The sequence below is a fragment of the Suricata suricatta genome, chromosome 14 (assembly GCF_006229205.1).
Source record: "Suricata suricatta isolate VVHF042 chromosome 14, meerkat_22Aug2017_6uvM2_HiC, whole genome shotgun sequence".
NCBI classification, from domain to species: domain Eukaryota; kingdom Metazoa; phylum Chordata; class Mammalia; order Carnivora; family Herpestidae; genus Suricata; species Suricata suricatta.
This window is the reverse complement of record NC_043713.1, coordinates 18,841,047-18,855,111: the sequence shown is the minus strand read 5'-3', so window position 1 is coordinate 18,855,111 and position 14,065 is coordinate 18,841,047. Positions and strand designations below refer to the sequence as shown.

Genomic DNA, 14,065 nt, shown 5'->3' with positions numbered 1-14,065 from the left:
AAATTTATCTTCATCTTTTAAATAACTACATATTATTCCATTTCATGGATACCTAAATATGCTTAATCAAGTCTGAAAAAATGAGCATCACATTGTTTTCCTTATTTTTGTTTGTTCCTTTATTTTGCTGTTACACATAACCACTGTTAAAATACATGTGTTCTCTGCCTAAGATGCTGTGGGCCGAGACGTTTGCACAGTCCTCTTTTCCCATAATTTGGATTCTTGTTCAAATGTCACCTTCTCAGAGCAAACCCTCCTTCTGTCATTCTTTTTCCTCTTGATTTCACACCACTTTTCATGATCTGAAATGAAATGAAATAGTTGCTTATTTGCTCAGATAAGTTGCAAGGTTTTGTCTGCTTTATTGACTATTTTATCCCTACTAGGGATGCCCATGGTTTGTCACACGTGGGGTCTCAGGAAATATTTGCTTAATAAATGAGTAAAAGCCTCACATACACATTTCCCCCTTCGGATGGAGTTACACGTGTTGGTAACTCAAAGCCAAAGGCCCCGTGCGTGTCACTCTTTTCCTAGGAAGTGGGAAATTGCTTCACTGGAGGTTGCAACCAATTTCTACTTCTGCTAACATTCCTGTTTCTTCTCACCGTATTCAACATCATTTTTAGAAATACTTCTCTGTCTTCAGCAAGCTTTTTTTTTTTTTCCACATTTCGTTCAATATGGCCAGTATTTATGGGCAGAGTTAGTATTCTGTCATATGAAGTTTGGGTGGAGGGGGATAAAAAGAGACAGAAAAGTCTGGTAAAATTATAGGCTTCCTTTCTATAGAATGCTCCACGAACTGGTGCACCAGTCTGCATATTTAATGCTGTCACACTTGCAGGATGGCCGTCCTGTCTGCCTGGTGAGTTCATCAGCCCTCCTCCACCTGACAGCATCCCACACATTCTTTTTCCAAGGACCTGCTCAGAGGTCATTTTTCTCCTAAGAAGACTTTCTCTAATCCCCCTTCTCCCATCTCAGCCGGTAAGAAATCACCACTCTGTGTCAGGTCAGGCACCCTATCTGATCGGCCTCAGCTGCCTTACCGTCCAGCCAGGGGGAGGCAAGCCTGACCCTTCCACGGGACTATCTGGTCCTCGTGTGATGGAAAAATCTCTTATCTGGAAGCCTTCCCCTTTCAAATGTATGTTCAAATGATGACATCATAGGGCATTTTGACCCCACAGAGCACTTTCTCTCTTCAGAGAGCAGCTGACCAGCCCCCCCCCCCCTCCCATTCCACTCTTCCTAGAGCGCCCCCGCCTGACCTGGCCCCCCAGGGCTCTGCGTGCTCTGAGATAAGCTGAACAAATACAGTAGCAGGCCAGCCCCAACCTCACCGCCCTCCAACGCTCCCAGCCCCGAGGACTCATTTTAAGCCCACCTGGGGCTTTTGCCAGTACTTTATCTGTGTCACCCATATCTCCTCAAAGTATGAGCAAACAAAACCACAGTGCTTTATCAGGAGTTGTAATTCCTTACATCTCTCTTATCACCTGAGATTACCCAATTCTGCCAGAGCTTCAGGGATCTGTGCGCAGGATAACAGGACCCTTCTGGTAGCCAGGGGTCTTATCGCCCTCACAGCCCTTGAAGAGCTGGAGGAGGCTTTCGTTTCCACCCTGGTATTTTTCCTGATACACTTTCAACTTTTCTAAAAGGCCTGTCCTTATAACTTGGGCTAATTGTTTTTAGGAGACTTCTTGCCTCACATTTGGATGGCATTTGTGACTGAAGCAAATAAATAAAAATATCTGTGACTTAGGAAGTGTCTTCTACAGTTCAGACTCTAACACGGTCCCGTTGTATCTTCACCACTGCCCTGTTCGAAGACACCAGTGCCATTTTATAAAGGAGAAAACTGAAGCTCAGGTCAGGGAAATGATTCCTCCAAAGCCACAAAGCTTTGAAGTATTGGAGGATGAATCTGAAGGCAGGAATACTATGGATTCCAAAATTTGATGTACCCACTCTGCCAGTGTTGAATCCTGGATTCTGGAACCTGGATGCCCAGCTTTGAATCTTGCCTTCACTACTTAATTAGCTGTGTGACTTTAGGCGAGTTCTCTAACTTCTCCGTGCCTCAGTTCCTCATTTGTAAAATGAGATTAATAATAATATTTATTTCATGGAGTTGGGAAAAGAAAGTGTTTATGTGTATACGTGTGTGTGTTTCAATCAGTTTTTAGTCTCTAGCAATGTCTATTAATAATTTTATTTCCATCATAACTGCTGCTCACTGAAACTAGGCAAAGGAGAATTGAAATAATTATCCAGATGATTAAAAAAGTAAACATATGGAAGAAAGGAGAAAGATCAAAGACAAGAGAACAGTACTTGCTTGTGCGGTTGTCTTGTTCTTTCTTTTGTTCTTTCTTTTTCTGGAAGTATACTTGTTTCCCTTTTTGCTGTGATATAGACATCTGTCCTGCTTTTGACTCTCTACCCTAGAATGCTCTTTACATTGAAAACAGGAAAGACACAGAAATGTAATTACATAGTTGTTCGTATATCTTTCTCCTTTGTATCTCCCTCACATATATAGGAACATATATAGAAACATCAAGGCATATACATACACACACACTTACCTTTTGTTGGCATGTGAGTGCAGGCTGTTCCACTCCTACGAGTGTGTGTGTGTGTGTGTGTGTGTGTGTGTGTAATGGGAATCAATTCCTCACTTGTTATCACAGGTGCGGTAGCTTGCCTTTCATGAGGTTAAATATTTGTCTCACTCACAAACTCCTACACTCTCAGGGCTGGGAGGGATCATAAAAGTCACCTCGTCCAACCACTCCTCTGATGTTTGAGTTGCTTCTTAATGACATCCCGGCTAGGCTAGGTGGCCCAGTAGCCTATCTGAACATATTCCCCATGACAAGAAGTTCACTGGTTCCTACGATAACCAGTACTATCTTTCCATCTTGTCAGAATCCATAGTCAAAGATGACACCAATGCATTTGAATTAAGCTTAAAGCCATTTTTGGTAGGAAGAGCTATTTTCAACATGTCTGACAACACTGTCTCTACAAAAAAGAATTTCCAAATTATGAGAAAATGCAACACACTCCGATAGGAAAAATAGGCAAAGAGGACACATTAGTAATTTACAAAAGAAGAAATGCCAGTGGCTAAAAGGTATGCCCGAGAGATTCAATAATTATCAAATAAATGCTATGAAAGCAACAATATAAATTCTTTGTTAGCTTTCAGATTGGTAAAGCTAAAATTGACTCCGAGGATACTCAGGATTGAAGAAGAAGGTGTAAAAAGGGGAAAGGGCAGTCTCCATTACAGCTGGTGAAGTGTGAACTCATAAAAATAACTTTTCTAGAAAGCAATTTAGCAATAGAGATCAACATTAGAAATGTGCACAGTGATCCAAAAATCCCCCTTGCAGGATTTTATCTAGATTTTTCTTTAGCAGATAAGCAAAGAAGCACACAAATATATATGTGGATACAGGTGTATATGTACACATTCATGCACACATGAATGTACCCATAACTGCATTGTTGCTATACCAAAACATCAGTAGTGATTTAAATGGTGTACTGCAGAGCTATTTAAAAGTGTTATATAGGAGCACTTGGGTGGCTCAGTCAGTTCAGTGTCTTATTTTGGCTCAGGTCATGATCTCATGACTCATGAGTTCGAGCCCTGCATCAGGCTCTGTGCTGACAGCTCAGAGCCTGGAGCCTGCTTCGGATTCTGTGCCTCCCTCTCTCTCTGCCCCTCCCCTGCTCATGCTCTGTCTCTTTCTCTTTCAAAAATGAACATTAAAAATAATAAAAGGATTATATATAGATAGATATAGACATCTATAGTTGTATACTATATATAATGTGTATATAATGTGTATGTATATAGCATATATAGGGAAATATATTTCAGTAGAGAAATATATCTAAGACATATTTTAGAGTGAAATGCCATGTTACAAAACAGCATGAATAACATAGTCTCATTTCCATAAAATTTATATGTGTATATCTTAGTCCCTAAATTCTACTATGAAAGAAGTAACCATTTATATGTATATGTATGCATACATACATGTATCTGTATATACATCAGAATTTTTGAGATATAATTCATATATCATAAAAGTAATCATTTTAAAGTGTCCAATTCAATGGTTTCCAGCATATTCATAGAATTATGCAAACATCACCACTATCTAGTATTAGAACCATTTCTAAGTGACTCCAGAAGAAACTCTGTGCCCATTAGCAGTTATTTCCTATTTCCTCACATCCTATTTCATTCTCTACTTCCTATCTGTACGAATTTGCCTTTTTGGACATTCATTAAATAAAGTCATACAAGGCAACTACCTTCTTTCATTTAGTATGTTTTCAGGTTTCCTGTATGTTGCAGCATGGATCAATACTACATGAAACTACGTAACTACAATGTTATTTTATGACCAGACAACACTCCATTATATGGATATACCACGTTTTTTTAATCCATTCACCAGGTGGATATTGGGTTATTTCCATTTTGGGCCATAATGAATAATGTTGCTATGAAAATTTGTGTACAGGTTTTTGTGTGGACAAATATTTTCATTTCTCTTGTGTGAGTGTGTGTGTGTGTGTGTGTGTGTGTGTGTATGAGTGTAGTTCTTGGGTCAAATGGTAACTATGTATAAGATTTTGAGGAACTTCCAAACAGGTTTCCACCGTGGCTGCACCATTTTGTATTCCCCACCAACAATGTCTGAGAGTTCTCACCTCTAGATCCTCTATACTTGTTATTGTGTGTATTTTTTATTATAGCTTCCCTAGTGGGTATGCCGTGGTTACACATAAATATTTTTAATCAACCTAAATCCAAGTCCAAGCCGTTGTTCCTCTGCTTTGTGAGGAAATTCAAACTTTGCAATTCTTGAGGCCACAAATTTGTGGAAAAGAATAGAAAGAATGGAAGATGGAAGGAATCAGATAGTTTGGTTTAGGGTAGAGATGACCAGCAGAGAATGCTGAAATGTTAGAGTGAACTAGACAGAAAGGGTCTCTTCTTTCATTCTAGATCAAAATGCGCTAAATCAATTTGCTTGATGATCAAATTGCTGAACTTAGATGTTTATGCAAAATATTTCTTTTAACTGTTATATCAATCCATATATAACAGGATGGTTTTAACAGATGTTAAAGATTCTGTAAAGTTTTAGTTGATTGGTTTTCATTCCATCTTTGGAGTACTATTTTAAGGCACATTCTACATGTACATGCTAATGGATGCAGGGTGATTTAATTTATGAAATATTTTAATATTCAGAATTCATTATCAGGAGCCAAATTTCTGTATTTCAAATATTTATTCAAGCAGTTTGTATTGATTCTGTTCAGTTCTCTTAAGAATAATCTTCTACTTTGTCAACATTTCTGTATTTTTTGAAGGTTTCTTTTGCCAATTTTTTTAAAAGTATGCTCATTGGCTTTTTAGTTTATTATTATTTACTTTGACCTATTCTTTAGCACTTTTTGGCTTTTAAATCAATTTCTTTTTTAATCCCTTTAAAATAATTTCAGTCATAGATAATGTATATCAAAATTTGAAGCATTAATCATATGAATCATTTTAGTAATCCTCCCAAGGTGGCTTCAATTCCTTTGAACAGATTTAGCCTTTCAGGTCCTGTCTTCTTTACAAGCTCTAAGTAAAACCAGTATATTCCAAGTGCTCTTTATCAGAAACCAAGCTTTTGCATTAGATAAAATATAAGAATTATGTACTATTATATATTATATAGGATTTGGTGGGGTTTTTTGGAGTTTTAGGTTTAATTTGGTGTATTTTGGATTGAGTTGAGGCTCAGTGCAGTCATTTTGCCAAGTGGTTTAGCAGTCATTTGTCAGACCACCTTAGCTTAATGTCCATTTCATGTGGGATTCAAATTTCAGACACTGGCCATTTCTCAAATGCTTGAAACTGATGGAAAATGTTCATTTCATTAAGCAGATTTATGTAAGTTTAAAAGTGTGCGAAAGGTAATTATTTAATTCCTGGATATGCTGAATAGTTAAAAGTTAATGATTAGGTGTCCATCATGTGAAATTTTCCCAAATCTTTTTTTCAGGAAACTTATTTTGGAGAAAATTACAACTCTGTATACTGGACTGTGCCATTCTTTAAATTAGATTTGTCTAAATGTACTTACTTGAGCATGACCAGTCAGTGTCACCACAATCTGAAGAAGCAGCATGTTATTCTTAGTGTTCTCTATGGAAAGAAGTGACTGACCCAGGACAATGTCATTAAATCAATGAAAAAATCAAAATCAATTCTTTTTGTTTCAAATGAAAGGATTTCTTAGAGGTGGCTCCCAATGTATAACTTCCTCATGATGATAGAATTTATGATCTGGTTAGAGCTTATGTTTGGTATTAAATTGGAAGATTCTAAAGTGAGGCTCCGTTCGAGTAGATGTTCACTATTCAGTAATGTGATGGGCCGATGAGCCTTCGTAAACTAGAGCAGGCTCCCTCCCCAAGTCTGGCATGACATTGGCCCAGTGACTGTTGACTGATGGTGATAAACATGGCAATGGCATTATGAGCTCTGATTCTAGAAAACATTCCTTGGGGCAGAGAAGGCTTCCTCATTCTGATGCAAGGAAGAAGAAATGAATCCATTCGCTCCAGAGACCTTTATATGGGCTGAATTTTGCCCCCTACCCCACCACCAAATTCATATATTGAAGTCCTAATGGTACTCCAGAATGTGACTGTATTTGGACATTGGGCTTCAAAGAGGTAATTAACTTAAAGTGAGAGCATTAAGGGGCGACTGAGTGGCTCACTTGGTTAAGTGTCTGACTTTGGCTCAGTTCATGATCTCACGGTTCATGGGTTCGAGCCCCATATTGGGCTCTGTGCTGACAGCTCAGAGCCTGGAGCCTGCTTTGGATTCTGTCTCCCGCTCTTTCTGCCCCTCCCCCACCCGTGTTCTGCTCTCTCTGTCTCTCAAAAATGAATAAATGTTAAAAAAAATTTTTTTAATAAAATAAAATGAGGTCTCTAAAATGGCCCCAATCCAATATGACTGGTGTCCTCATGAGAAGAGGAACTTAGGACACAGACACCTACAGAGAAAGACACAGGGAGAAGATAGCCATCCACCAGCCAAGGAGAGAAACCTCAGAAGAAACAAATGCTAACTGATAACTTTGACAACCTAGACAAGCTCAGAATCGTGAGAAAATACATTTCTGTTGTATAAGCCATCCAGTCTCTGGTACTTTGTTATGGAGGCCCTAGCAAATTACTCCAGCTTTAATTAGACTCTCAGCTTTGTGACATATGCTATGGAATGGATTTTAATCAATAATTATAAGTAGGTATTCTTTCATTTTAAGACACAAAACAGGGGCGCCTGTGTGGCTCACTCATTTGAGCGACAGACTTTGGCTCAGGTCATGATCTCGTAGTTCATGGGTTCGGGCCCTGCATCAGGCTCTGTGCTGACAGCTTGCCCAGAGCCTGGAGCCTGCTTCGGATTCTGTGTCTCCTCTCTTTGCCCCTACCCCATTCATGCTCTATCTCTCAATAATAAATTAAAAAAAAAAAAAAAAAAGACACAAAGCAGTGTTGTTGGGCCTTTTCTTGACCAGTAGGTTTGTTTTACATGGATAAGGCGAAGCCATTTCCTGTGCCTCTGTGATGGGATTGAGGGCAAGCACTGCTGTTTTTCTCATGCAGGGCAGGGGGGTGTAGGCAGTGGTTAAAAGCATGGCCTCCGCAGTTTAATAGTACCTCCCTCAGAAGGTGGTCGTGAAGATTAACGTCATTTATACATCTTAAGCAGTGCCCGGCCTGCAACGAATGCAGTCTAAGTGGTCACTGCTGTTTATATTATTGTGGAATCAAACTAATTGGAAATAAAAGAGACCTCCTAAATTACTATTATTTCTTTTCCTCCTAAATTATTATTTTCATGAGTAGTAATAAAAAACTAGATGAGCAGCACTGAGTAATAGGGTAGGTTCTGGTGGGGCTGCAGCAGCCTTGGTGTGGCGGGTGGCCTGTCAGCATTTGCTGCCGCCTCTTCTCCTAATTGAGCGCCTTTCGTATCTATTCTCTCCATTTCTTTCAATCTTTTACTGACTTTGCCTTTTGTTTTTACATACTTTTTTTGGCCCTTTTGATGCACTGTTTTCTTTCTTCTGAATCTTGAATGGCCTATATTTTTCAGTCCTCACATCCAGCACCAGAATCTGACTCGAGGCCTGCAGAATGCCCAGTTGTTTCTAGAATCTTTTCCATCTGGAGACTATTTGAACAAATGAAATCCTCTGCACTTCTAACTTAGAGAAAGATGACACCAGTATAAAAAAAAAAATTACGGTGCCTCGCAGGTTACCTCAAGACTGAGAATATGATACATTTACAATTTTGAGTTTCAGATTGATATTGTCTACATCCAGGGGTAGCTATTTCCTGCTTTTGTTATGGCAGCTCCCGGACTTGATCTTTGAGAGCCAGGTTCTTTCTGCTTTATGTTGGAGGGTTTATGTCTTTTTGGAGACTGTAGGGTGGCTATTGGTCATTCTGTATATGTATTCAATTTAAATCCACTTATAAAACAAAACGAAGAAGAAAAAACTCACAGCAACAATTCATAGAACTGTTCTTTGAAGATGGCATGGAGCAGGAGTCGGGGGTAGAAAAGTTGAGAGTATTGGCTTTTGGCCCTTTTCTCTAACGTGTCCCAGGAAGTGGCAGTGAACGGAGACCGCCAGTGAGCTTGCTTGTGAGGAATTTAGGAAGTCAACAAACCCCACACCATGCTCCGCCTCCCCAGTCACTCAGCCGGAGTGAGACTGCTGGGGCCAGAATCCTGCAATCCCACTAACATCTCATGGTCTTCCGGCAGCGGGGCCCAGTCCTGAGGGAAAACCAGCAGCCAGCAAGGATTGAAATATGTGGTGTTTTGCTATGGCAGCACTCCTTTGCATCTTATCTATGTGGATATTGTTCTCTGGAATTGTGCAGTGTGCAGCCTACACAACCATACATAGTAGCCCCCTTCCAATTCTGACCTCTATGCCTTAGGCCCTATCTGAACATCTTCCACTGAGTACCCTGGCCCTCAGCATGCTTCCTAGTGACCCAGACTCTCTCTTAAGGGACTTTCCATGGACTCTTCAATCCCTACTCAGGGCCTTTCATGCTCCCCAACCCTGTCTCTTTCCATTAGCACTTATCTGTCCTTTGGATGTTGGCCTTGTAAAAGATTAGACTAGCCTGAAAAATCAGTTTATGAAAAGTTAAGAACTGCTGCTGCTGACATTTTATATATAGTATGGAGACCGGATCTTAGCAAGATTTCAGTAGGACTGAATATTACTCTTGTTAATGTTATACTGTGTATCGCTTTTGCCATGCTATTTGCCTTTTAGCAGTGGTCTTGAGTAAACTATTAACTACAGAAATGAACCTCTAACAGTAGAAATCCCAGCACTGAAGAAGTAAATTTTGTAGGAAACCTTTATATAAGGATGATTTGAAAGACCTAAAAATAAATAAACAAACAAAAACAACTGAAAATGATCACCCTTATTTGGTCTGCTACCATATCAGGAATCTATTATAGGTTATAGGCAAGTGGTTCCTTTAATGAGTGGGAATAGCATGTAGTATGGTAGTTTTTTTTTTAAGATTTTTAAAAAATGTTTATTTTTGAGAGAGAGAAAGAGACAGAGCATGAGCAGGGAGGGGGCAGAGGGAGAAGGAGACAAAGAATCCATAGCAGGCTCCAGGCTCTGAGCAAGCTGTCAGCACAGAGCCCAATGCGGGGCTTGACTTCATGAATCACAAGATCATGACCTGAGCTGAAGTCAGACGCTTAACCGGACTGAGCCACCCAGGTGCCCCAGTGTGGTAGTTCTTAAATGTGAGCCAAACCTCAGGATGAGTCCTGGACTGCATCCCTAAAGTTTGTGAGACACGAGATCTGGGCTGGAAGATGGAATTGTTGCGTTTCCAACAGTCTCCTAGCTGATACTGATGCTCCTGGTCTGGGACCACTTTGGAGCCAGTCCTGTAGTGGCAAGAGCAGTGGGTCAGCCAGCAGAGATACGGGTCCCAGTCTGTCTGGGTCTCCCGACATGTGAGATCCCAAACAAGTTTCTGAAATGTCCCAGCCCCAGTCTTCTCATGTGTAAACAGAGAGAGGCGGCCTGGGTGGTCTCTACGTGTCCTTCCAGCTCACCCTCTGGGCTGGTCATACCACATGGTCCAGGGTGCGGTGGGGACCCGCCGTGGCCTCACTGTGGGCAGCGTCCCCATATGTAGGGAAACCCTCACTTCCTTCACAGGTGCAGGTGCCGCCTTTAGGGGTCCAAGCGAGGCTTTTCTCCAACAGAGTGAGTCGTGGTGGCTCAGAGGTCAGGACTTGCTGGCTCCGGCCACGGCCCCCGAAGGCTCCAGAGGCCCTTGCACACAGGGCATCTGTCCTGGAAATCATCTGTGTTCTACCTACTCGTCCCTCCTCTTCTCACCCTCCCCTGACAGGCACTCATCTTTTTACTGTCTCCATAGTTGTGCCTTTTCCAGAATGCCATACAGTTGGAATCATCCAGAAGGTAGCCTTTTCAGATTGGCTTCTCTCACTTTGTAATGTGCATTTAAGTTTCTTCCATATCTTTTCATAGCTTGCTAGCTCATTTCCTTTCTCTATTTTCCTTCTTAAAATTTTTATCTAAGTATGGTTGACACACAATGTTACAGTAGTTTCAGGTGTACAACACAGTGGCCCATAGGTTATGTTAGGCTCACCACCACGTGGCTCCCATCTGTCACCATGCAACGCCGGTACCAACCTTTCATCCCCGTCACTGGAAACCTCTATCTCCCACTCCTCTCTATCCATTTTGCTCATCTTCCCAACCCCCAGCCCTGTGGGGGGTACGCCAGTTGGGTGTACCGTTTTGCATTCCCTCCAGCAACGTATGAGCGTTCCCATCAGTCCACGTCTTTGCCAGCATTTGCTGTTGTTAGTATTGTCTACTTCGGCTAGTCTAGTAGGTGAGTAGTGGCCTTGCATTGTTGTACTCCCCTTGTTCTTAGGTTCACTAATTGCTTCTTCTTTTCAAAGTTATTCTTCTATAATAATTCATTATTCAATAATTAACAATTCATTAATGAAAATGAGCATGAAACTCACGAATCTAGTAGTTCTGGAAATGTGGCTTTTATCTTCCCTTCTTTTTCGGAAAGACAGAACAACATTTCCTCATATTCCAGTATCTCTCCTCCTCTCCGTTATTTTTCAAAGACTTTTCACACAGGTTTTGAGATCACATTTGCAAGTACTTGGACATCCAGGGATAGACGTTATTTGGGCCTGGAGATTTGAACACATCGACAGGGCTCGTTGCAATCATTGCTCCGAGCTGTGTTCCCCTTCTCTCTTAGTGATATTTATTCTCTTTTTAAGGTTAATGATCCTGATCCTCTAGTAAGCACACAAGTAAAGCAGGAGTTAAGCAGGGTTGCTTTTATTTTCCTCTTTTATCCAGAAATAATATTAAACTGCCAGCAACCATACGGTGGGGGAATGAATAATCAGAACGGAGGCCTATTTAGGTGCCTGCTGGCTGGATGGCAGGTTACTTTTACTCCAAAGACGTTTTCAGGGTCCTCGGCTCATTCTTGGTCACCTAACTATGAACGTAAGCCATTAGAGTGTTGCTCTGTAATTAGTTCCGTAATGCTGATAGGAACCTGTTTGGGCTCTGGATTATCTTTTTCTGTATTTGTTTTTGATTCTACAACTACACTGTTAACCCCTTGGAAACACAGACCCTTTTCTGTACCACTTTGTGTCATCCTAGCTCATAGCAACCTAATTGTTACTGATGTGGTTAAGTCAGCAATAGTTTGATTTTTCTTTAAATAAAAATCTAAGAGTATATTTTTTTAGATATTGGGCACTGGAGCTTTTTTGCCCAATTATCCATGTATATAGAAGCATGTTCTTAACTATTACCATTGTCCTCCTCAATTTCCCCCATACATACAAACTCCTCCAAACATCTTGCAATTTCTACTTGGTCAAAATATATTTAAGAGTTTAAGCAAGTGGCACCTGGGTGGCTCAGTCGGTTAAGCGTCTGACTTCAGTTCAGGTCATGATCTCACAGTTCATGGGTTTGAGCCCCACGTCGGGCTCAGAGCCTGAAGCCTTCTTCGGATTCTGTGTCTCCCTCTCTCTTTCTCTGTCCCTCCCCCACTTATACTCTATTTCTCACACTAAAAAATAAATACACATTAAAAAGATTAAAAAAAAAAGAGTTTAAGCGAAAGCCCAGTATCATCTCTCTGTTATTTCTCTCAAAACTTGGACAGGGGAAAGTCTGCAATTGAAGGTCTCAATTAATCTCTGTTGGGCACTTAATTCTTAGGGAGGTTTACTAAATACTTCAGGTGCAATTATAAAAGTGGAGCTCAAAGAAAGATAGGGAGGGGACCAGAGAATCGAAGTGGAAAAATAAAAAAATAGAAGGAGCCTCCAGATGAGAGGCTCAGCCTGGTGTGTCATCACATTTGTCTCGCAGAAATGAATGGTTCGTGAGTCCTGCATCTCAGGTCATGAGGCTCGGCTGGCCGATAGGGCTCTGGCTGTTCTAGGGTGGGCTGGCTAGTGAGACACCTGCTAGTTTAAGTTCCATAGTCTCCTGAGTCGTATTACAAACACATTCCTGGGGAATTTCATTGAGCTGCTTTTGAAGCAGTTTATGTGCATTGCAGTAATGGGTAAACTGGCTATTTTGACACATTGCAAAAGAATGTTTTTGAAAAGAGAAACACTCCTAGTGAAAACAGACAAATGATTGAGGGATATTTCACTGTAGCTGAACTCAGTGTTGATGTAGGTGTTTAAACAGCCAGTTCCCAGCTCACTATTTAAATATCTATATACCAAATTAGTTGTTCACCAGGGGGAGATGTTGGAGAGAAGCAAAAATGATACAATTAAGTTACAAATATAGGAGATACAGTCCAAAATATCCCTACTGTCCTCTTTTTCTTCTTTAACGAGTGTCATTATATTTTGATGTGTTTAATAATACAGCAGAGGTTAAATGAAACATGAAAAAGGGATGTACATTAAAATTGAGATAACTCTTCCTTCAGTGAAGTGGAACCCAGCAGATGTAGCAGCACACTGTAATTGCTGCCTGTTTCCTGTCAGTCTGATTAAGTTGCATTGTCCCGGCTCCAAGTGTAAGAATCAGTGGCTTCCCATAGGGCACAGCATGGGCTGACGGGCTGAGGCTGTGGCATAACTCCATGCACCTCCTGCTTCTCCTAGTAATAGTGTAGACATACAATATACATTGATGACATATAAAATCAATAGGCTGTGGAGTGTATTAAGAGCACACTGTAATCCATCTTCTCAAAGTTGCATCCCAGGAAAGCCAAATAAACAATAATACCCTGGAATCTGAGGCCCGGTAGAGCCATCAGCGAGCTCCAGAGCCAAGGACCGGAAGGCTCATTTTTTTAAAGAAACATGTAGAAGTTTAGATGCGTTCTCAATTGGACCAAATCCGAGCTCTGTCTAGTACTTTTAATTCTTCCCCCCATCCCAACTGCATTTGTGGTTTCTGAACCATCCAGTCAATTGACAGAATATTTTATTGGGCACAAAAGGAAGTCCAACATTGTGCTAGGGTTTGTAGGGAAGAGATTCCAGAAAGGTTCTGATCCGCTTGGGGAGACAACCCCAATGTAACATGGAACAGTTAGGGAACTATTAAGAGATACACTGTGTGAGCCAAGGGCAGGTTGGGGTGCCCTGGAGTAGTGGGAAAGGCCTTGTGGGTGGATGGAGCCTGAAATGGGCCTTGGAGGACACGCAGGGTTTAGGTAAGGGGAGGAGAAGAGGTATAGCATACCATGCTGTGATATCCTGGTGACCAAAACCATCTGGTCCAAATGAGCTTGGGAGACCTGGGAGAGAGCTCTATCTAACTGGAATGGATGGTATAGGAAGGAAGTTCAATAGGCATTTATTCTATGAGTATCCCAATAC

General features: G+C 41.0%; 1 long non-coding RNA gene across 1 annotated transcript in view; it reads right to left on the bottom strand.

Annotated features, from left to right (window-relative positions):
- Positions 1-279: 279 nt before the first annotated feature.
- Positions 280-14,065, bottom strand: part of LOC115278137 — a 29,088-nt gene continuing 15,302 nt past the window's right edge. The window contains exons 3-4 of the long non-coding RNA XR_003902720.1: positions 2,347-2,466; positions 280-305 (exon numbers count right to left, since the gene is read on the bottom strand). This is a non-coding gene — a long non-coding RNA (uncharacterized LOC115278137). The remainder of the gene's footprint in view (positions 306-2,346; positions 2,467-14,065) is intronic.